Here is a 23,938-nt window from a genome sequence, read left to right on the forward strand (position 1 = left end):
TGATTCTCCCCCTCTGCTCCACTCTCGTGAGACCCCACCTGGAGTCCTGCCTCCAGTTCTGGAGCCCCTACTACGAGAGGGATATGGATGTGCTGGAGTGTGTCCAGAGAAGGGCCACGAGGATGATCCGAGGGCTGGAGCACCTCTCCTATGAGGACAGACTGAGAGAGTTGGGGTTGTTCAGTCTGGAGAAAAGAAGGCTCCGAGGAGACCTCATAGTGGCCTACCAGTATCTTAAGGGGGGCTACAGGAAAGCTGGGGAGGGACTTTTTAGGATGTCGGGTAATGGTAGGACTAGAGGGAACAGATTAAAACGAGAGATGGGTCGATTCAGACGGGACGTTAGGAAGAAGTTCTTCACCGTGATGGTGGTGAGACACTGGAACAGGTTGCCCAGAGATGGGGTGGAAGCCCCATCCCTGGAAGTTTTTAAGGCCAGGCTGGATGGGGCTCTGAGCAACCTGATCCAGTGGGAGGTGTCCCTGCCCATGGCAGGGGGGTTGGAACTAGATGATCTTTAAGGTCCCTTCCAACCCTAACAACTCTATGATTCTATAAATAAAATCTCGCTGTAAGGGTACCAGAAGTGCTCCCTGCCTGTCCTCCACCTGCTCCAATTGCAGTGCCACGCGAGGAGAAAGCATCATCCCATGCTTTGCAGATGGCAAAGCCCGTGGACATCTGTGCACAGCTGGCATGCAGCGGTGCTCGCATTTGCCAGCGAGCTGGCCAAGTGGAAAATGGGTATTTGTAGGTACAAGCCCTTTGAGTTTCCACTGGGAAAAGAACACAGGCAGGCAGAGAGGGGAACGTAAATCAGAGCTCACTGATACGGATCCAAGAAAGCTTCCAGATCAATATTTAAAAGAGTGAGCTAGTAAAGGAAAAGCACACTCCCTCTCTCTCCATCAGCTCTCCACGCCGCTGCTTATCTCATCTGCTATCTCCTCCCAGGCTTCTCTCTTTCCAAATCTGCAGCACCATCTAGCCCTCTAATCATTTTTCTGTGCTCCGGTCTCACTTCTACAAGGGAAGGATCAGGGCATTTGGCACCCGATGTTGAGACCTCTTTTCACTACCCATGTACAGGAGGCCTGGGAATGAAATTAGGAGGAGAGATGCTGACCCCCTGTTCTCTCCTGCACAGGCGGGTCACGGCTGGTGGAGTTTATTGCAATCCCCTGGGAAAGACTTGGCACCCTGGTAGCTCCAGGTAAGAAGCTGCTGTCGTTTTCCTCTTTGCTTTAGTATCGCTGAAGTCAGGAGAAGAAACATTTGGAAGCTATTGGGAGGGTCAAGACATTGCTAAATGTCAGCGTTGGCTGGAACAGCTACAGCTGGTTTAGCCTTTCGGAAAAATCACCCTCGGCGTCATAGCTGCCGTCCCTTCACTACAGCGGGGTGATGCTGCCTGGAGTGGTATTACAGCACACAAAAAAAGTCTGAAAACTGACTCAAACATGGAGGGTTACATGAATCTCGCTGGCAGCTTCATTTTACACAGTTTGCCTCTGCCCACTGGGCCAGGGATTTGTAGCTGAAATGCCATCTGTACTTTGTAGGCTCTTATCTCTCTGGTGTGCTGAGATAGCACCCGATTACCATAGTATCGGAGCATCTAGCTCTCTGTGATGTATTCATCCCCGTAGCAAGCCTGGGGATAGGTGAGTGCTATTTATCTGCCTCATACAGATGGGGAACGCTTCACTGCGACCCACATCCCCACGCCGAGGTGCAGCGATACAGAGGCCAATATTCATCTATTAAAAATGTAGTACTTCGTCGGGGGATGGGCATGAAATTCCTCTCAGTTCATCGGAAGTCCACCGTATCGCTGTCTCCATAGGAGATGGCTGTCAGGGTCCTTTAGTTCTTGGGGAGAAAGCAGCGCTTCCCAGGTGTGGACCATCTCAGCCAGTTGTGGTTACCTAAACCAGCCCATATGAATGGTGTGCCAGTGTGGCCACTGACTATCAAGGTAGGACCGCCCTCTACCTTAAAAATATCTAAAGCTGGGTAAGATGAATGCCTTTGCCGTCCATGGAATACGACTTAGGGGTATTCCTTGTGGATTTTAGGTCTAAGTGACTGGCTGGAAGTGATCTTTGGGCAGTTGGGGACTGAGAGGTTGTTGAACACTGGGGACTCCTCGCAGACAGTAGATCCCTCACCACTGGGCTGCCCTTCATGATCACGCCATCTGCTCAGATGGGAGGAATTGCCCTTTGGAAATATCTTTTCATGCTATTGCCTATTACGGAGCAGCTTAACTTTAAGGCATAACTTTCAGGTGGGAAGTCTACTTCGATTAGATAGGAAGTTCAACTTCTGCATGCACTTCTATTTCTAGAGGTGCCTCCTCATGCTGTGGTGTTCCCGGTAGCATCTTCCTTCAAGTGTTTTTGGGCACTATCTCGAAACAAGAATAGCAAAGGGTAGGCACGTGAGTGTGGGTGAGAGTTTTCTTTGTGTATATGTGTGTGTTGCGTATGGATACAGGAACTTTGATGTCATTCAGGCAAGCTTGCCCAGGCAGCAAACTTCACATTTATGTGCAAATGAGGAGACAGTCATACTGAACTGGAGGGAGAGGATGCTAATGAATGTTCTTCTAGGCTTTAAGGAAAAGATATTGCCCAATGCTGTGGAAAATTAAAATTTGTTTGTAATATGTATGGTAAATTTAATGCTAAAGACCAAAGATAAATGGGAAGAGAGTTTAATCCGAGCTGACCCCATTTTTGCTGGAATGTCATTCGCTATGGTTTTCGCTCCCTCTCAGAAAGCAAGAGACGCACTAATTAGTTCTTGCATTCTGCACATAAATTATCGCTCCCAAACATTTAAAGGAGAAACTAAGGGATGCTGGGAAAGGCACTAAGGGAACTGTCTTGTATCCGCAGTGGGACTGCGTAGCATCGTAAATGGAAGGACTGACGCTGTGGTGTCACTAGTGATTGTCAGGAGGAAGTCTCTTGGCCTCTGAGTGCTTCTCCTCTTGTTGAGGTGACTACTGCGAGGTGTGGGAGAGGAATGGGATTAAATTCACTTTGGGATGAAAAGCTCTCCTTGACTGAAGAGGATCTGAGGGGCACAGAGCTTGGCTGGTCTTAGGGTTCCTTGGGATGGACCCAGCTTTCACCTTTTTCAAAACGTAACACACTGCCCTCACTAAACACACATATACAAGGATCCTCTTTTGCGTTAAACTGTATGGTCACATAAACTGATCCAGCTATCTGAAAGGCTGACTTGCAAAAAATCCCTTGCCAAGCAAAAGATGAAAGCAGAGGACCCCTTCGAGCCTTCATTCTTAGAGGAAGAGATTCAGAAATAACGTAATTTACGGAAATTCCCTGGAAAAAGATCAGAGTTTGAGCCTTATATTCCCTAAATTGTTCCCTGCGAGGCTTAAGAAAGCTTTTCTGACACGGTGGGTTTCCAGAGCCATGGGAGAGGTTCCCCCGAGGCACTGAACTTGCACAGCTCAGTAAAATGCAAAGGGCGGCTAAAACCGAGCTCCGACCTGCATCACTAACGTGGCTGTACCGCTCCCGAAATCGCACGTCCGGCACCGACCCACCGCATCTGTCGCACCGACCTTCGCCTCCCGGTTCACTTGTCAACAGTTCAGTTCTCCCGGCCGGCGCCGCGCCGGCGCATGGAAATGAGCCTGTCTTCGGCTGACGGGAGCTCAGCAGAAACTCATCAGCAGATGATCAAAGTTTAGAGTTCAGATGAAGGGCCTCAGAACTCGTCTCAGGGAGGTTGGGGCCCCTTCGTGCCCTGTGGATGGAATTTCATTAGCTTGTAACTATGACAGGTTATAATCAACCTGTCCAATTTTAATCTCTTCCATAGCTATGCTCTAGATTTTTAATTTTTTTTATCATTTGCTTTAGTTGACTTGTGAATGTGCCCTGCTGAAAGAAAAGACTCCCTAACCTGTTCCCTTCAGGCAACTGGAAAAGTTCCTCGTGCAGCCAGCCAGCGATGTGTTTAAATGTCAGTGCCCAAGAGACAGATGTTAAGGGAACGTGGTTCATCAGAAAGGATTAATCACTCTTTGTTGGACTACCTAAGAGGAAACGGCATTAAACACCCAGCTTAATTACCTATGTTGCGGCAGCTCCAAATTGCAAGTTTGATTTGGCCGCTGATGGAAAATGTATCGCTCTAGGACCTAGAAAAGGTAAGGAGGACTGTGTCCCAAGAGATCCTTCAGCTGGAGCACAAAGCCCTCTGGTGAAAGAAGTGACTCCATTCAAGCAGGAGGTGGGTTTCAAACGCTTCGTCAGGGTCACCGGGCAGAGGTAAGTCTTCGGTCTGCAAAGGAGGTGTGTGCGATGAAGGTGTCACTTTTCTTGTTAGCTCCCGTTCTCGCTCCTGACTGCATGGCAAAAGGGACAGGAAAGCCTCAACGCTCCAAAAACGTAAGTGAAGCATCTTACTTTGGTTAAAAATAATTTTTGGACTAATTTAATTAATTCTTTTGTGTGACTTTTTGGGAAGGGAGACACTTAGACCATGCTTATGGGCTTTCCTCCACAATGATCATATATATTTTTAAGTAGTCACAGGAGTCTAGGTCTAACTATCGCGTGATTTTCTCTCCTTGAAAAGAAAGGTCAGCTGAATTTAGCAGTGCTTTGATGGCACTTCTCTTCATTTGATGGGAGACCCCCTACCCTGCCGAGGGGCGAGCACAGCGGGGAGGGCTGGGGGACGAAGGGAACAACCAAGCTCCGGCTGCCCATGGGTTGGCGTCGCGTTTGCTTCGTGCCAATCGCTTGGAAAGCCTCTTGGTGGCCCGGTGAGAAGCTCCAGCTCTCCGGGAGGCGGCTTTGCAGGCGATGATCTGGAACTGTCTGTCATCATTAGAGCGCTTTGCTTTCAAAACCCAGCCTGACACAAGCGTTTTGTTCCAGGGTGGGGTGAGGAGATGATATAAGAGGACATCTCCCCGGGCCACCTCCGGGGCTCGGCGCATCCTTGCCCATCCCTGGCAGGGTGCCGTAGGATTGCGCTCTATGCAAATGGAAAATTAATAATTCAGCGTTTTCCCCTTTTCTGGGTGGAAGATGCTTGCTGGCTGTGGGAGGTGCGTGGGATGGTGGGGCGGGCAGAGGCACGCTGGATGTGTCAAGACACCGCTTCAAACCGCGGAGAGAGTGGAGGAAACCAGCACGACCCTACAGAGGTTTTATACCGGTATAATAATTACCTCTTCTGGGCATGTGGGATATTTTTAGCCTGCTTGCCTGAGGAAATGAAGCTCATATGATCACGTAATGAATGCGCGTGCGTTTCTGCATGTTTATTCTGACCTTAATAATTTTTGAACCCATTGGCAGTTTGAAGCAGAATTGATGGGGAAGGGAAGGAGTCTCACAGACAATTAAGTTTTTATACGTACTGTGAAAACAGTGGTCAGGTAGAGGAGCGAAAACCGATAAACGCTCCCAATCAGCATTTCTTCTCCGAACGACACGCCGCAGCGTGGGCTTCTACCGTATCAGACATCAAAGACTCCACACCGGGGGAGAGAATTAAGAAAAAGCCATTGGGATGGCAGGGACATATTTGACGGGAGCTCGCAGTCAAGCATGAAATGCAGATCTTAGGGAAACAGGGCTTTGTTATTCCTCGTGCTGAGGGGACTGCATATTAACTGCTTATGAGTCGTATCGGCTCAACGGCAAGCGTGGATCTAGTTGGAAGGCAGAAAGTTGTTTCTGGTAACACAGGCTCTTCCTTTTCCCCACGTAAGTGCATTTCTGGCAGCGAGGCTCTTTTCTGCGCTCAGGGAGTTAACGCTGCTTTCACTTTGGGGCATAAACAGGGCTTAAAAGCCCCGAGTGTTTCACGTGGAGACGTCTGTGCCGGGGTAAACCGAAACAGCTGTCGGATTTGGTTGCCCGCTGTACTTAAAGCGACAGATTAGGACTAGGGAAGGGAGTTCTCGTGGCAAATCCCCTGCGTTGCCCTTCCCCAGAGGCTGCGATAGGGCCATGCTGCTTCCTGCAGGGCGAGGAACGGACCCAGCGTGCTCAACTCCCGGGAGCTTTGGGGAGAAACCTCCCAGAATTCGTTAGTCCAGACTTAAACCTTGGGCATGGCCCGCTGTCCAGAGCGACCGGGCTTTCTTCTTCCCTTACAGCTTTTCAAGGTGGGAAAATGTCATCCTTTTTGCCCGGAGGACTCCTACATTTTGCAATGAGCAGTGGGCGCCTGCACCCCCCCACACACCCCCCAAGTCTCCCCCCACCCCAGGTTTGCCTGCAGAGAGATATCCATGATGATTGAGGCGTTCTTCAAACACCCATGGGAGCGTTCTTAAAATTAATGTAGTCTTAATTCCATTTAGCATAATTCACATTGGGGTTTAAAGCAGTTCAGCAGATCCACTGGAAATTCAGGCTTTTGCTTAATTCGCATGAATTTTCCAGAGAGTCCCTGCGTGGACAAGCCTTCTGAGGAGCTCGGCAGCAGCCAAGGTTTGGCACGTGTGGCTCACAGGGGCAAACTGGTTGGAATTGGCCAGGATGTGTTTTGTTTTCCCTCTTTTCGTGCCATGGTACATGCTCTCAGCTAAATGATGGGCAAGCAACCACACAGCTGCATGCAATCCCCATCCAGCCCCCATTACAGCTCCAGGCATTGCTTGAGACGACTGGGTTGTACGGCTGCCCAAAGCCCCCGGAGCAGCTGGGGTACGGGAAATGATGCTGCACTCTCAGCGAGGAGGACTAGTCTGCCAGGCAAAGCCACCAGGGCTCGGAGGTGAAAAAGCTGCCGTAAAATCCAGCGCCAAAAGGGATTTTTGCAGGGAGATGCTCCAGATCCCAGCCTGGAAATGCTGGCACCTCCAAAGAAACGAGCCCCACGCAAAGCGGGGTTTCTTTTCCCAAGGCTCACCCCTCTCGCGGCTGCGAGATGATCGGTGATGCCTTGACAAAGTGCTTTTAATTGATGGCTCTGCAAGGCCCTGTAAGTCTGTGTTAGCACAGCACTGCGCACCCCAGCAAAATAGCCAGAGATGCCATAAACACGTCTCTTCCCACCAGTTTGCCAGCTCAGAGCAGCTGGAATTAAACTGATGCCAGCACAATGAGTCTGAGATCATTAAAGCTTTCCCGGACAAAAGGACCGTATCTCAAGGGTCTGTTTTGCCATAAACAAGCTGGGTGAAAACAACAGGAAATAGTGAGGCATAACACGCTTGTGAAGAAAACCCCGCTCTGCTGAAATGTGCCGGAGGGATTTGGGGCAGATGGCTGCGATCGCCCTCCACGGGGCTGTTGAACTAACACAGCCTGGGCCGGGGGCTCGGGGCTGCGATCTGCGGAGGTGGGCTGAACACCTGTGACTGCCAGTGGCTTTTGGAGAAAAAAACCCAAAAAACCGTCTTCTCCAGGTGCACAGGACTCTGGAAACACCATGCCATCCCGAATTAGCTCATAATTAGCGGCTGTCCCACGCCAACCAAGAAGTCGTCATGAGAGCAAGAGCAGAAGCCCAGGGGTGGTGGGTGACTCATAGGACCTGCCAGAGCTACGGGATGCTCAGGACACCGTGGATGCGATGTGCGTTGGCAGCGTTGCTTCCCAAGGTGAAATCACAAGTGCATTTCAGTTGGGTTCTTGGAGGGGTTGGGATAGGACCAAGGTGCTCAGAGGTTAAGTTGCTTTGAATCAAACTGGAAAAGACAGAAAAGAAAAAGGGAGATCAAGTCCCAGATTTTGACATCGTATCCGACATGTAGTTACTCGCCCTTCCAGGTGAAGAGAGTTGCTCCTATTGGTGTTATTAATCCTGTTTGAAATGTTGTTTGCTTTGCTTTCTTCAAGAAGGTCAAACTCTAAATGGCGAATGCCATAGCGAATGTAATGTGAAAAATTAATTTTGAAAATTCAAAACAAATGTAATTTTTGGAACTCGGCCAGCGTTTTCATCTGCCAAAGCAGTTGAATCCATCCTGATCTGAATTCAATGAAGAGTCTCCATCTTAATGTCTGGCTTTTGGAGAGGCTTTCTGTAAGTAAATTGCAAGTCGCTGTATCTACTACGCCCTGCTTAAGAACACAATGCAAAAACTCCCGAAAGCGGGGAAGATCTTCTTAGTCAAACCACAGCAAATGAAAGCCTTGGTCAGTTTTTACGGTGCTCGTAAAGTTAGATGTGCAATTCCCAGTGGTGCTGTAGGTCCACCTACGTTGTCCCTGCCTACGCTCCAGCTTAACCACCTGCTTTAGGATGGGAGAAACCCTCCCTCTGAAGGTCCTGATCTCTGCTGAGCCAGAGCATCCCAGTAGCCATTGATATTGCAGACCAGCCCGGCTCTTTGGATGCTCGGACCCATCTGGATATGCAGCAGCTCCACACTGGAAATCCAATTGCCATCGTACTACGCCCGAGCCACTGCTGCAGAGGGTCAAGGCGTTTCTTAATGGCTTGGCTAATCCACTGGTGCCCGTGGCACGAAGGACCTGCCCGCTGCCTTCCACAGCTCCAAAGAGTAAATGAAACGATACGATGAAACATATTACGTTTGCATCTGGCTCAAAGGGAACATAACGGCATTAGGCAGCCCTGGTGCTCATTAAACGCCTCTGACTAGAAGGATGTAATGAACCAGTTTTATTACAATAGTAATTTCTTCCTATCACATTTGGTGGTTATATATTCATGGGGGATGCGGGGAAGGGAGGAAGCTCAGTACAGGCTGGTGCGTTAAGATCTATTGCGTGCGGAAAAGATGACACCAGAGCGTGTGGCTGACAGATAGGAGAGAGGCGAGGCAGAGAGCAGAATATCCCCAAGTCCACCATAATGCTGTCAGACTGACCTTTAAAAAAAATATAAAATAGGAACGATAAAAAGGGGACCCTCTGTTCTTGGCTTCTGAAGCATCAGCAGCTCCAGAGTTGGTTTAATGACCAACGGTCGTTAGGAGCCTGCCACGGCTGAGCTATCGCGTACCTGGGTGGTACGAGGCTGACCGGGGAGGGCTGCCTTGTGCCCGTGCCGTGGGGTGTCTGTGCAGGACAGAAAGCTCCCGGCAGCCACTGGGACCTCGTGGGCAGAGCTGGCAGACCGAGACGTATTTGCATGGCCCGAAAGAAGGGAGGAAGAGGGAGAAATCTAAGAAGATCAAGCCCGAAAAGCAACCTGGCTGTCTCCCCAGAGTTTTAACGCAGGACTTCTCCATCTTCCAGCCTGGTTGTAACCAAGGTAGTTTTCTAAATTTGTGCAAAGAGATAATCCATGATTAATAGCCATTTTAATAAATGGCTAATCAATTTATATGGGTTGCTATAGAGTCCAATAAATCAAAACCAGGTTGATTATATCCATGGCTTATAGCCATCTTATAATACCTTCCACTGATGTGCTTATAATAATCTGTAACATCCGCTGCTGCTGTCGGTAACTCATTTAAAACACCAGTTAGTATTTTTTTTAACCTGCTAAAAGCACAGAGCGAGTAAATATTCCTCAATACCTGTAAGCCACGTGACCTTTCACGGTTGCAAATTTGGGGCCAAATCAATGTCCATCAAAGGCAAGGAAGGACTCCCGCAGCTTGAAAAAAGAAGCTGGAAGAGTGATATAATTGTAAGAGAGGTAATAGTGAGTCAGACTTGAGTCCTGCGTTGTCTGAGAGTGGCCAGAAGAAGACGCCTGGGAGGAAGGGTGTAGGGAAGAGGGCGGCCAGATCCCCCGCCTCCTTGGTCTTTCTGGCTACCTTGCAGCAACTACAGTGCCAAGTGTTTGCAGAGAGACAAAGGTTGTTCTTGACTCTCGTGTTCGATAGTCATGGGTGGATTTATCCCGATGAACATCTCTAACTCCTCCTTTCACAGGACCGTTGAGCCGTTGGGGCTGGAAGGGACCTCCGGAGGTCTTCTGGTCCCAGCCCCTGCTCAAGCAGGGCCACCTCGCTCTAGGTGATTAAAGAGCTACCCTTTAATCTATTTTTCTCTGACCCTGCGCATGAAAAACATAATTAAGTTAACATTTATGTGATTAGACACATACAAATATATGGAAAATATCTTTCCGAAAAATCCAGACTTTGGCTACAAACACCCGGGAGGGGCTCGGGTGCCATCGAGCAGCCTGGATGTCCCAGCTGGCGTCCAGCTGCCCCCCAGGATGCCCCTGCTGTGCCGGGAGCTGGGTCCCGCCAGCCTGCCAGCACAGCTATTTTCCAAAGGAGAAATAGGATTTTAGCACTCAAATTGATCCCTTAGAGAACCGAGGGCAGAATTTCTGCTGTTTTCCAGCACTTCCGTTTTCAAAGCCATCATGACAACAGAGAATAATGATAAATTAAAAAAGCGAAGCAAACTGTGAGCAAATCCCACAGCCGGTAGGTTTTGCTTTTTTGATATTCCAACTTTTTTTTTTTTTTTTTTTTTCTTTTTTCCTCTTTCTGACTTGATTCACACAACTCTTTGGAAGAAGCCCCATTTGCTAAATATAGACTGAAACCTGTAGCTGCCTGGAAAGAGAAGTGTGGTGATTTCTGAAAAACTCAAGCCTATAAAAGCTGACACACAGCCCCTCACACTCTGTAAAAACCATCTCCTGGTGGATTTATTAGTCTTAAGCAACAGCAGTTGGTCTGAAAAGAAAATGTATTTAACCTTTCTTTTTAATTGTCGCACTGTTAACCTGTCAGTTCTACATGGGGCTGTTAATAATTCCGCTTTAAACGTCTCAAAAGGAACTTTCATGTTTAAATATTAAACATTAAAACTTGGGTACAGTTAGAAAAGAATTGATGCAGCACTTTCGGCAGTCATGTGGCTCGATCCAAAGTCCATTGGAGTGCCTGGGAATTGTCACATTGAATTAAACAAGCCCAGACACAGGGTAGGCTGCAAATCCTGATCCCAGGGTCAAACCCCCGGAGCTGTAACCAGGGTGAATAATCACAGAATGGTTTGGGTCGGAAACAACCTTAAAGATCCTCTAGTTCCACCCCCCTGCCCTGGGCAGGGACACCTCCCACCAGCCCAGGTTGCTCCAAGCCCTGGCCAACCTGGCCTTGAACCCCTCCAGGGATGGGGCAGCCACAGCTTCTCTGGGCAACCTGGGCCAGGGGCTCACCGCCCTCACAGCCAAGAATTTCTTCCCAATATCTCATCTAAATCTCCCCTCTTGCGGTGTAAAACCCTTCCCCCTCATCCCATGGCTCCCCTCCCTGCTCCAGAGTCCCTCCCCAGCTTTCCTGCAGGCCCAAATAAATAAGGATTTAGCCTTGGAAAGGACCCAGTTAGACCTTTGGAGCGGGCCTTTGTCTTCACCTTAAGGTAAGATGCACATTAAGGGGCAGAATTAATTAATTTGGCTCAGCTAACTGCTTTTTAGCTAGCTACCGCAAATTAGAAGCGAACACAACACAAGGGGGTTTTAAAGGAGGTTTTAGCTTGGAATCAGCTCCAGGCTTCTTAGCAGACATGTGTCCTGCATTAAAAGCCATATTGGTTTTGCTTTCGCTGCAACTTTAAGCCTAATCCACCTCCTTTTTGCAAAAGTACCTTGACATCTACCTTAACATTTGTTTCCATGTCAGTCAGGCCCACAGCGCAGGTAACTCCAGCGTGGGCAGGAGGGGACGGGAACCTTCTCACCCTGTTTCGGGTGGTGTGAGCCCATGGGAACCCACCAAACCACACCAAGATTGGCATCAGCTGTGGGCACACAGCGTTGCTGCCCTACAACATGCCATGAAATCGGAATTTGAATGTAAATCCCTCCGTAGCTAGAGAATGGCAGGACGAGAGGGTGGTTAGGGTCCTGCTGGGTCATGGCCTGAGCTCATTGTGTCCAGGGCTGTGGACTTCTTAGAAATCCATGTAGGACTGTGGATTTCTAGATCTACTTGTGGGCAGTTGCCCTCTCCAAAGGAGAGGTTAATACTTAACTGGGTTGGAGAGATGGAGCATGTAACTTGGGCACCCAGGTGGGAAAACAGGGTTACAGATCCTTAAACTAAAGGGTATCACACGTCATTTGTTCCTTTTTTTTTTGCTGGCCGGGGTGGAAAGGTTAATTAGCTTGCCCAAGGTCATGACGAGCTTTGTTGGCAAGGGCAAAGCATGGAAAGGTCTGGGGTGAGTGCTCCAGCACAGGGTGACCCACCTCAGCCCCTCTCATCTCCTACCCAGTGGGAGAAGAGCCTGTGGGAACTAAAGTCTGAAAAAAAAGCTCATCCCTGATATATCTGCTGCATAGCTTGGGCCTAGCCATAACAATAACATGATGTCTCTTCTGGCAAAAATCCCGTACCCTTAAAACTAAAGGTATTTTCCAGGACTGAGAAACTCACTGGGACTGTTCAAGGGCAGGATCGGAGCTGTCAGACTGCTAGAGAAGAGCACAGGAGAAAACACAGCTGTGCTGGGAAGCCACATCTGTAACATCGCTGCCGAGCTACAGCAGAAGCGTGACACGCTGGCGCACCCTTAATTAACAAGCGTTTCCACCCTGATATACCGTGAGCCAGGTACAACAGCGAGTTCAGCGCGCGGGTGTCTGCGCCGCAAAGGGTTGCAGCAACGTGTTCCCAAAGCTGCCTTCTCCTGCCTGCGGTTGCCCGCCGAGCTCCGAGGAGCACATCCAACGCTGTTGTGGTTTTGGCCAAATTGGCCAATGGCCGGTGACAGATGCTCCCCCCCACCTCTCGCACAAGGAGAGAAGGAGGAGAGATAAAGAGATTTATGAGTTTAGAAGGAACTAAACTACTTTAATGACATATTAATAATAAAACAAAAAGAAAATAATGAAATGGACACGATACATACAAAACCATATCAAGCTCCCAGGATGACGTCACCGGCAGGCACTGGGGAAGTCCCAGCCTGGACTCAGCGACGGGTGGGAACTGGATTCCAGAGTTGGAGTCAGGAATGCTCGTATCGGGATCCAAGGCAGATGAACAGACAGGGGCCTCCTCAGACATCAACCACCGAATAAAGAGAGTTGACCCTTTGACCCCTCAGCTTTTATACTGAGCATGGGGCAGATGGGATGGAATACCCTGGTGGTCAGTTCGGGGTCCCCTGTCCTGTCCCCTCTTCCCTGCAGGTGGGACCCCTCTACGCTTCTCCGCTTCCGACCCTCCAAGGGGGCAAGTAACAAAGTGAGCTGACCTTGGTTGTTATAGCAAGAAGTATCAGCCAGAGCCTCTCTGCGTGCCATTCCTTGGCACTATCTGTAAACATTGGTCTTATCACTCTGAGAACGAACTGTTTTCGGCACAACATGCTGCTAATTTCAGAGAGTTAGAAGAGGCCTAGCTAAGAAGGAAAATTACTGAACAGAAAGTTGGTTCTGTTTTACCTCAAACCAGGACAAACACACATCCCCATTTCCATTCCCACCATAATTCTGACGGTGCTTACATGCATTTATGCCGAGACCTTGTCTCATTTCCCAGCCTCGCATTGGATTCCCCTGCTCACCGTAACCAGTGTCTGAGCGCTGATTGTCTTGTTGGCATCTATGGGCCACCGCAAAACTGCATTGCAACCCTGGTCACCGGAGCTGCCGGTCTGGTTTGTGCTTTGTGGTTTTTGTTGAGTAGAGTGGTTTTTGTTGAGTAGAAGCCCATGCTAATGACTCCTGAGCTAGTAACACCTTCTTGGCACTGCTCGTACCATCTGCCATATCTAGAGACGTTCTCCTCCAGCAGAAAGACATCCCAGACTGGTTCACACACCCGGCAGCTCCCTCTCCCCTTTTTTGTGATATTTGTGAAGCCCCTGGTAGCTGCGTGATGGTACAGCCCTGGTGCCATCTTCACGCTTCCCTTGGCAGGAGCCCTCCAACAACCCAACAGACGGCAGCCCCAGCTCTATCCTCACCAAACCCAGGGACAAACTCCCAGAGACTCTGTGAGTCTGGCCAGGACATCGTGGACTATTTGTACGGGTTGGAAAAGCAGGAGGTGGGAGATAACCACATCCATGTCACCTCTTGGGCATTTCAGTTGCTCACAGCAACCTGGGATGCCACAGGGCAAATCTGGTGGTTCTGTCTAACGCAGCATGATTTAGAGCCTCTCAGGTTTGCTAAGGCTCCCTGGGCGCTTCTTACCCCCTCTCTGCTGATGCATAAAGCAATCTAAATAAGTGTAATTTATGCACCAAAGAAAAGGTGCGAGTTTAAACGACTCCCAGCCTAAAATAGCCTCTAAGTGGGGAGAGAGAGAAAGGGGAGTCTTAACTTTATGCCACATAGAGCATCATCTCTGAATTTGGCCCTGGGCCTCAAAGCTTTTAAAAATCAAGAGTAAATTCAGTTTGGAGGAGGTCATAGACGGCTCTGTGCGCCTCTCCAGGCCTTTGTCAGCGAGTCCTGGCCCAAGCAAGGCAGGCACGAGCAAGGCGAGGAGCGAAGATGACTGGGAGAGGCAACGCTTGGTGCTGATGAAGAGCCTGATTTTCCACTGCCGGTTCCTCCCCTGCCTGTTTCCAATTCTGCAAAGCGGAGATAAACCAAGGCCGTTCCACTCGGTAACCAGTGTACACGAACGCACGCGCCCAGCGACGAAGCAACAGCCCCTTCGCGCCCCGCTCATTAAGCACATCCCGGCTGACCGTCTTTTTCGCACTTCGATGCTCCCTTTACGCACAGGACAAGCTGTTTTCCAACCAGGTGGCTCCCGCTGTATCAGGCACACGCGGATTTATTGCTATCGATACTTTGCTGAAGTATTTCCAAAACTTGGGCCATCCTGCCCAGTGCACACTTCGTGCTTAATTGTCACTACAGGCGCTGCTAATATTGATAGCCCGTGACCTGTCTGCAACCCGCGGCAGTCAATAACGCCGTCACGAGGGCTGGCATGGTAAGTGCCATTGCTGATGCCGGGCTGATAACATTACGCGCCCGTGACATGTGAATCAACCTCAGGGTAAGTGAGCTGATTTAGAATATAATGAATAAATATCCCCGGGTTAGAAGAGGGGATGCTGTCAAAGGCTTTCTAAAAATAGTTGGTAATTGGCTTTGTGTTAGGCTTATTATTGCCTGTGACGGTCTCTTAGAAGTTTTGAAACTGCAGACTCCTCCCCAGGCGCATCCCTGCGCTCCAGAGCCGCGCTCTCAAGGCCCAGGCTCTCTCTGCGTCCCAGCTGCAAATACCCAGCAGAGGAGTATCTGTGGGCAATGCCCTGCTCCACGCAGGACGAAAAAAGCCCTCATAGATACTTTTCTGGAAGCATTGTCTCCCGGTGTTTGGGGCACTTGTTTGGTTGGGGACAGGTCTGAAGGGTGCAGATGAGGAACATAAATTCCAGGAGGATTTACGGACCCTGTTACTGATCACCGCGAGCTGGCTGCGCTGGTTCTCAGCGTGAACTCCTCAACTCCCAGAACTTTTTCTGCTAAGTAGCTTTTGGGAAAAAAAAAACAAAAACCAAACCACCCAAGTTTTCTGGTTGAAGTGTTTGTGCCAAGAGCTCCAGCTCAGCTCTGAAACAAATCTGATCTCCTGTGCACAGAAAGGCTTGGACTAAAAAGGAGCAGCACTGCCCTGTTCCCTCCAGGGCAGGTTCTCTGGCTCTTACATCTGGAGAGGGGCTGGTCCCTGCGCTCCTTGGAGACGCCCCTAGAGCCACGTGGTCCTTTCAAAGAACATCCCCCAAAGAGGCCATTAACCAAAACATGAGGCATTATTATGAAGTCTCCATGGCCAGCTGGCTGGGCACATCTGCTCCGTGATACCTATTTACCGGTGCAGTGAAGGGGAAGAGGGGGCGTCCACGGCCGTCCTGCTCCCTGCTGTATCGGTGGCCAGCCCTGTGCTGCGGCGCAAACGAGCCTAGGCGCTTAGAGGGGACAACAGTCTGTTCTCATCCGGTTCCTGGTATCCTCTCGTTGACAACCCCTCGCAGGCTGAAGGCACAGCCGGAGTTGGCGTTGTTCCCTGGGCAGGTTTCAGTTGTCCCCCCGCTGCTCCGTGGGCGAGGGCTGCTCAGTGGATGGGGCTCGGGGAGATTCGCAAGCCGCGGATGGCAATTGCTCCCCTACGAGCTGGGCCGCTGCGAGGACGCTGCGAGGCAGTCGCACCGGTATTCTTACAGCCCCCCACAAAGACCGACTCCTACTCCAAGCTTACACAGGGAAGCGGCTTTTCTTCTTTTTCAGATTCTTTGTCCTCTTATTCGGAAGGATGCACGGAGCAAAAAGGGACCTTGTAGTCTTTTGGCGCAGAGAAAACAACGTGCGTAGGGGCAGGAGGACCTTCGGCAAGGATCTCAAACCAGCACGCTCCCAGCTGGGGAAAAAAAACACCCGCTGGGAAGTTTTCAGCCTTTTCCAGCCTCTGTCGACCATCCCCTGTGTGTCCACCCTCCGTATCGCAAGTTGGCTCTAAAGGACCCTTTAAACGGCCCGAGCCTTTAGTTATCCACAGACAGTATCTAAAAGGCTTAAAATACATCAGCAATCACAGCACTAAAGCCTAAAGGGTTTTTCAACCAAGAGAGCGAAATCTGTGGAAGAGGCCTGATGGAGCCTCTTGTGACCGTGTAAGAGTGGATGAGCTCAGGCTGCTCCTGGCCGATTAACGCCGCTCTCCGATTGAAACCTCAGGGCCCAGCTCAGCCCTCTAGCACCGCCTTTAATCACATCTCTCTGATTTTACACCAGGGGACACAAAGGCTGCAGGGATGGCTACAGACTGCAGCAGCATCTCCGACCGTGCTGGTCGCACCAGCATCCCGGGCTGGTTTGTAGCGAGAGTGGATTTTGGAGGAGAAGCCCCCACCTGCAAACGGGCTTGGACCTTTTGGATGTCCCAGGCTGGACAGATATTTCCAGTTTGTCCCAAATCGTGAGGGTAAGGATGTCTCCTCCTTTCCCCACCTGAAGCCACTCCGCTGCCTTCTGCTCTGTGATCAAACTCCTGCTGCCTGTGATGGGATTTAGATGAGGTGTTTCTTCCGCAGGCTCTTGCATTAAAGTTCATACGTATCTTTAAGCACACGTGGAGGAAAGCCTTGAGCACTGCAATTCACCCAAATCTTCGTGACTCCTTTTATTTTCACATTAAGTGTTTTTTCTTTATGAAAGGAATAAAAGAACTATAACAATCACAATGAAATAAGAAAGTGAATGCCTAGAGGTAACTACAATATAAAATCATATTCATCATATCATAATATTTTACATTTGCTTGTTGTTTTATGCGGATTAAAAACCCCCTCGACGCAGGATCTAACAGCAGCAAGACAAGCTGCGGAAGAGGAAGGGAAACATGGGGAAAGCAATGTGCAGCCCCGGGCAGGGGGACAGCCAGACGTGGTCTCTTAGCCAGCGAGCTATAATTCCACCTGGCCGTGGCATCCCTTCCCTCCAGCGTGTCGACCATCCGACACCAAGCCGTGTGGCACGGTCGACAGGCTGGAGGGAAGGGATGCCATCCAGAGGGACCTGGACAGGCTGGAGAGGTGGGCCCATGCCAACCTCATGAGGTTCAACCAGGCCAAGCGCAAGGTCCTGCACCTGGGTCACGGCAACCCCAGGCACAAATACAGGTTGGGCGGAGAATGGCTTGAGAGGAGCCCTGAGGAGAAGGACTTGGGGGTGCTGGTGCGTGAGAAGCTCAACACGAGCCGGCAATGCGCACTTGCAGCCCAGAAAGCCAACCACACCCTGGGCTGCATCAGAAGAAGCGTGGGCAGGGGGGCGAGGGGGGCGAATCTGCCCCTCTGCTCCGCTCTGGTGAGACCCCACCTGGAGTCCTGCGTCCAGCTCTGGAGCCCTCAGCACAAGAAGGACACGGAGCTGTTGGAGCGGGGCCAGAGGAGGGACACGAAGATGCTGGGAGGGCTGGAGCCCCTCTGCTGTGGGGACAGGCTGAGAGAGCTGGGGGGGTTCAGCCTGGAGAAGAGAAGGCTCCGGGGAGACCTTCCAGCCCCTTCCAGTCCCTAAAGGGGCTCCAGGAAAGCTGGGGAGGGACTCTGGATCAGGGAGTGCTAATGATAGGACACAGGATAACGGCTTCAAACCGTTAAGGGGTTTGAAAGAGGGGAGATTTAGATGAGATCTGAGGCAGAAATTGTTTGCTGTGAGGGCGGTGAGCCCCTGGCCCAGGGTGCCCAGAGAAGCTGTGGCTGCCCCATCCCTGGAGGGGTTCAAGGCCAGGTTGGACGGGGCTTGGAGCAACCTGGGCTGGTGGGAGGTGTCCCTGCCCAGGGCAGGCGCTGGCACTGGCTGGGCTTTAAGGTCCCTTCCAACCCAAACCATTCTGTGGTTCAAAGTTTGTCATCAAATGAGCAACGCCACATGCCCTTGTGCTGCTCCTCGGACGGGGTCCCTCCTGCAAAATCGCCTGCTCTGCCTTGAAACCAGCCGGCTCGTAGGGTGAGCAACGTGGCCATGACAGCAGGGGATGAGGATGCCCATCCAACAGTGCCTGCTCCTGTTCCCGGGGCTCCCTCTGCTCCCCGGCCAGCCCCAGCGCAACCCTCCCGCGGGGCCGGCGGTCACCAGATTGCCTGGCTGTTAAATTAAAAGAGAGAAAGTGGAACAAATGACTTGGGGAAGCAGGGCATTCTTCATGTCCTGAAAGACTTCAGACCAAGATTAAATGCCTTCCTGGAAGCTGTCTTTTAATAACGTGTGCTGGATGAGGTGCAGGAGTGGAGAGCCTGGATTGCATTAACTAACCTCTTGCGAAGGGGCCGGCCCGGGCGCTCAAACGGCCTGAGCATCTCTGGACGCAGGAGCATTTGCAGTGAAAAATTGGTGTTTGCCGACTTCCATGCAGCTCCTAAGGTGTCCTCCCCCAAAAGAACTGCTAAAATACTAACTTCTGCACAGGATTTGTTTGTGAGCAACAGGGGCTTTTTGTTCCTTTTCTTTTTTTTTCTTTCTTCTGGAAGGGAAGGGGATAAATAAAGCAGATCTTGGTCCTCAGTGTCCTGAGCTGTGACAGAGCCCAGGGAGGCAGGTTGGGTGTTTGGAAGACAGCGCAGTCACTTTGAGTTCAAGAAAGCAAGTTACACCGATTGCAGGGTGCGTGTCTTCTGCTGCATAAAATCCAACGTGACATTTACTACCCTTCTTACAAAGCTTTTAAATATATTTCCAGATGCTTCCAAAGAACACTTTAAATTATCCAGATGCCATTTTTCACATGTGGCATAGAGGCAGAGCACTATTTTTATTTTCTGTAGGGCAAGTCAGAACAATGCTTCGTGGGTTTGTTTGTCTGAAATGAGTCTGCCTGGCAAAAAAAAAACCCAACAAACCCTGCTGCATGTTGATACCATTGTGCAAATTCTATAGCCAGAGCTTTTGCCACGACAGTTTGCAAACACGGTGCTAGCATTAATTAATCATTAGAGCCTTCCTGCTGTGCAAGCATGCATATAGAACTGCAACACGAGCTGCAGCTTGGAACGGGTTAAATGATCTCCCAGTCCCCCCTAGTGAGGTCTCAGCAGAATTAAACACCCACATCTGAGCTTGCAGTACGTGGGGGGGCTGTTCTTTTCCCCATCCCACAAACTCACACTTGTAGAGAGAATGAAAACATTCCCTTCCCTTCCCTTCCCTTCCCTTCCCTTCCCTTCCCTTCCCTTCCCTTCCCTTCCCTTCCCTTCCCTTCCCTTCCCTTCCCTTCCCTTCCCTTCCCTTCCCTTCCTTTCCCTTTCCCCGCCTTCCTTCCACTTCCCCTTTTCCCTTCCCTTCCCTTCCCCTTTTCCCCTTCCCTTCCCTTCCCTTCCCTTCCTTTCCCTTTCCCTGCCTTCCTTCCACTTCCCCTTTTCCCTTCCCTTCCCCTTTTCCCTTCCCTTCCCTTCCCCTTTTCCTTCCCTTCCCTTCCCTTCCCTTCCCTTCCCTTCCCTTCCCTTCCCTTCCCTTCCCTTCCCCTTTTCCCTTCTTTCCCTTTCCCTTTCTTTCCCTTTCCTCCCCCTCTCTCTCAAGTGACCAATATAAGACACTTTCCATCCCCAGCTACGACGTAACGCCACACTCCGTTGTGTCTTACCAATCTTTTGGCACAAGGGTTGGTTTCCTTGTTCCCCGTTTGCGGCGATTGTTGATGAGGTGCTGGGCCTGGAGCCTTTCTACAGCATGTGCCACTTAGGGGGCTGAGCAGGGTCCCATCGCTCGTGCAGGAGCTCGTGGGTTCCCTGGGCATCCTCTGCCCACCCCTTGTCCCCAGCAGGGCTCGACGCTCCGGCGCAGCACCAGGAGCCTCCTCCAGACCCAGCCGCTGTGACGGCAGCTCTCCGGGGGCAGCCCGCTCGCAGATTTATTTAATCTCTTTCCACATTCCCTGCTCCCCACCCGAGACTCTGCAAGTCCTCAGGTTCCCAAGGAAGCCACAATGCCCCCTCTTCCATCATCCTTGCATCACTAAATTCAGCCTTCTCTACCTGTTTGCTTTGTTTAGCTCCGCGTTACTCTACAAAATGAGACCGATATTTCTCCGAGACCTCATACTTCTGATCAAATTACTGCAGACAAGGACCTCATATAGTTGTCCTGTTTAACGTTTATTGCTAAGAGCCTTGGCTGCAGTGACTCTTCACTGAGGGTATATTTGGCACAGCTCCGTTTCTTTTTTACCACGAAACTATGAAGATAAGGTTTCATTACCCGCGTGTTCAAAATGCAATGAAACACTTACCTAAACCAACCCGGATGCTCAGAGGGGACGGCACGGACAAAAAGCATAAATGAGCTCTGCTGGGTTTGCTGCCGCCTTTAACGCGCTGGTACCTGGCAGCAGAGAGCTCGCTCCCTTGCACTTTCCTAGGAGAATTAATACAGCAACTGTATCACTGTGAAGGCAGAAAGAAAATCATAGAATCACAGAATGGTTTAGGTTGGAAGGGACCTTAAAGCCCAGCCAGTGCCACCCCCTGCCCTGGGCAGGGACACCTCCCACCAGCCCAGGTTGCTCCAAGCCCCGTCCAACCTGGCCTTGAACCCCTCCAGGGATGGGGCAGCCACAGCTTCTCTGGGCAACCTGGGCCAGGGGCTCACCCCCCTCACAGCCAAGAATTTCTTCCTCTCATCTCATCTAAATCTCCCCTCTCTCAGTTTAAACCGTTCCCCCTCGTCCCATGGCTCCCCTCCCTGCTCCAGAGTCCCTCCCCAGCTTTCCCGGAGCCCCTTTAGGGACTGGAAGGGGCTGGAAGGTCTCCCCGGAGCCTTCTCTTCTCCAGGGTGAACCCTCCCAGCTCTCAGCCTGTCCTCACAGCAGAGGGGCTCCAGCCCTCGGATCATCTTCGTGTCCCTCCTCTGGCCCCGCTCTGACAGCTCCGTGTCCTTCTTGTGCTGAGGGCTCCAGAGCTGCTGGAGCTCTGGAGCTCCATGACATGTTGTGGAAGAAAAGGGGGATATTTGGATTTGGTAGATGGCTCTATGCTCCAGACCATTGAAAGCCTTTCCCTGAGAGTCCCTCTGTGGCCACGCAGATGGGGCTCCACAGAGGATTTCGGCTTCTTCCCGGCCTTGCAAACTTGCAGCAGGGTTCTGTGAAGTTATTTTAAACATGTTAATTGCCTCTGGTGCTCTCCACCCTGTGAAAACAAGCGCGCTTGAGCTGCTGAGCCTCCCAGGTCACGTCCCTATCTCGGAAATGACGGAGAAAGTCAGAGAAAACAGTTTTTCACCTACGTTGCCCTGGCATCTCCCGGCTGCCCGCATCCCCCTGCCCGGCTGGGACCTTCCGGAGCACTTTGGGAAAAACAACGCGGCATTTCTGTGCAGGTTTGCAGCACTCGAAGTCAGGGCGATCGAGCAGAAGGACTCAGGATCCTTGTTCAGGGCAAAGCAGGGAATATCCGATTTTATTTGTGTCCCCGTCTGCCCTGTGTGTGACAGAGAACACGCGGAGCTGAGCTTTGTGGCTAGTTCTTGGTCTCCAAGGCCATAAACACTGCTTTACTCGGAGTCTCCCCTTGTCCCCAGGTCCCTGGGGGCATCTTTTTTTGTTCACACTCTGTACCTCATGCATCCCCTGGGATGGAACTGCCAAGTACTCGTGCCACGTGGCTCAAAACAAAAACCCACACAGAGCAATCCCGGTTCCCATATTTGAGTCGGGAGTGGGAAAACCCACTCTTCCTGCCTTCGGTCTGGCTTTTTCTTTTTTTTTTTTTTTTCATTCAAATGACGCGTGCGCCCACACTCTTCCCAAAGCCAATTGAGCAAGACAGAGGTACACGCCATCCCCTTATTCTTCTCCGAGATGCTCTCCGGGAGCGGCCAGCCCGTCACCGGCCGGCGGCATCGCTGGGCAAAGTCAACACCCCTGACAGTGTAATGGATTTCATTTCTTTATCTTTCTAGGTGCAGCCCATATTTTATCTCCCCTCTCCTGCTCCACGGGAGCTCTCAGTGGGTCAGGGATCCGTAGTCCACTGGGCGTTTTAATCAAGCAGTGTTTTGCCTGCCTGCCCCTCGCGTGTCAGAGCGTGGGCACGGGCATCGGAGGAGAGCAACAAAGAGCAAATAAAGGAGGCGAAATGATATGCGGTAATTAAGTTATTCTTCATCTTTGAGATTGCTGCCGAGGACAAGATTGGTACAATGAGCCTGAGGCGCTTCTCCCTTCACTCCTCTCTGTCTCAGTGCCTGTGACATGGAAGATGAATATGCAGCATTTTCTATTTGTGCTACTAAAACGCCCATTAAATGCCAGCAGGGAAAAACGATACACAGAATCCCAGAATCACGGAATGGTGGGGATGGGAAGGGACCTCTGGAGATCATCCCGTCCAACCCCCTGCCAGAGCAGGGTCACCCACAGCAGGTGGCACAGGAACGCCTCCAGGAGGCTTGGGAATGTCTCCAGAGACGGAGACTCCCCCACCTCTCTGGGCAGCCTGTGCCAGGGCTCTGCCACCCTCACAGCAAAGAAGTTCCTCCTCATGTTTAGATGGAACTTCCCACGTTCCAGTTTGTGCCCGTTACCCCTTGTCCTGTCCCTGGGCACCACTGAGAAGAGCCTGGCCCCATCCTCCTGACACCCACCCTTTCAGTATTTAGAAGCGTTGATGAGATCCCTCCTTGGTATACGTGAATACCAGAATGCTGCTACCCTTTGTGCCTGAGGAAGAGCATCCCTTCTTCACCTGGAGACAGACCGGGCAGGGGCTGGCCAGGTCCGGTGACGGGCAGAGCTCCGGCGCCTGCCCAGCACAACCCTGCTGTGCCGAAAGACAAGGAGGCGCTAGTTTGACTTTGTCTCTGCAAACCTGGTGACCTACTGCGTGTCTGAACCCCGTTTTCCCATCAGGAGACGCCCTAAAGGATTTACCTTTACGTTTAACACCCTCCTGCCCCCACCTATTGCAGGAGCAGAAGAGTTACGGGTGTCTTGACAGCCTGAGCTCAAGAAGCCTTTACCCGGTGTGCATAAAATTAGTGCCCTCCGATGACGACTTTTCCATTTATAGCACTGCAAAAGGCTCCCCGTGATGGGACGGGATCGTCTGGGATGTCATGGGACCCCAAGGGGGACAGGCACAGGGAAGACGTCCCGTCCTTGATGCAATCCCACCACAGCACTGCCCCGGTGCCAGAATCCCAGGTGAGATTTGGGGAAAAGAAATAAAAATGGAAAGAAATAAACCCAACTAACGACTACAAAAAAAAAAAAAAAAAAAAAAATCCTTGTGGTTTCTCAGCGGTTTGAAGAGGGCCCTGGACAAGTGGCTCTCACCTAGAGAACATGAGACAGATCCTCTTGCGGGGTCAGCCAGGGGTGGAAGGCAATCTCACCCCGCCGACAGGCACCTTCTTTGGAGATACAGTCCTGGCCGTCCCCCTACCTTGTCCCTCTCCTCCTTATAATCCCGTCGAGTCCATCTGCCTTTTGCAGATGGCAGGAGCTCGTCTCCAGCACCAGCGCCGGGGCCGACTATCTCCAACCTCACACCTTGCAGGCGACACAGGT

At 51.1% G+C, this 23,938-nt stretch overlaps 1 long non-coding RNA gene across 7 annotated transcripts; it reads left to right on the forward strand.

Annotated features, from left to right (window-relative positions):
- The first annotated feature begins 3,622 nt into the window (after positions 1-3,622).
- LOC134525187 (uncharacterized) lies at positions 3,623-17,727 on the forward strand. Of its 7 annotated transcripts, none has more exons than XR_010073716.1 (5): positions 3,623-4,275; positions 4,372-4,433; positions 7,418-7,612; positions 11,235-11,321; positions 12,326-17,727. It is a non-coding gene; the product is annotated as an uncharacterized LOC134525187 (long non-coding RNA). The 7 variants fall into 7 exon arrangements; XR_010073717.1 differs by having other exon boundaries at positions 3,623-4,192; XR_010073718.1 differs by lacking the exon at positions 11,235-11,321 and having other exon boundaries at positions 3,625-4,275; positions 12,326-17,194.
- The last annotated feature ends 6,211 nt before the right edge of the window (positions 17,728-23,938 follow it).

This window comes from Chroicocephalus ridibundus, chromosome 19 (genome assembly GCF_963924245.1).
Source record: "Chroicocephalus ridibundus chromosome 19, bChrRid1.1, whole genome shotgun sequence".
Taxonomy (NCBI): Eukaryota; Metazoa; Chordata; class Aves; order Charadriiformes; family Laridae; genus Chroicocephalus; species Chroicocephalus ridibundus.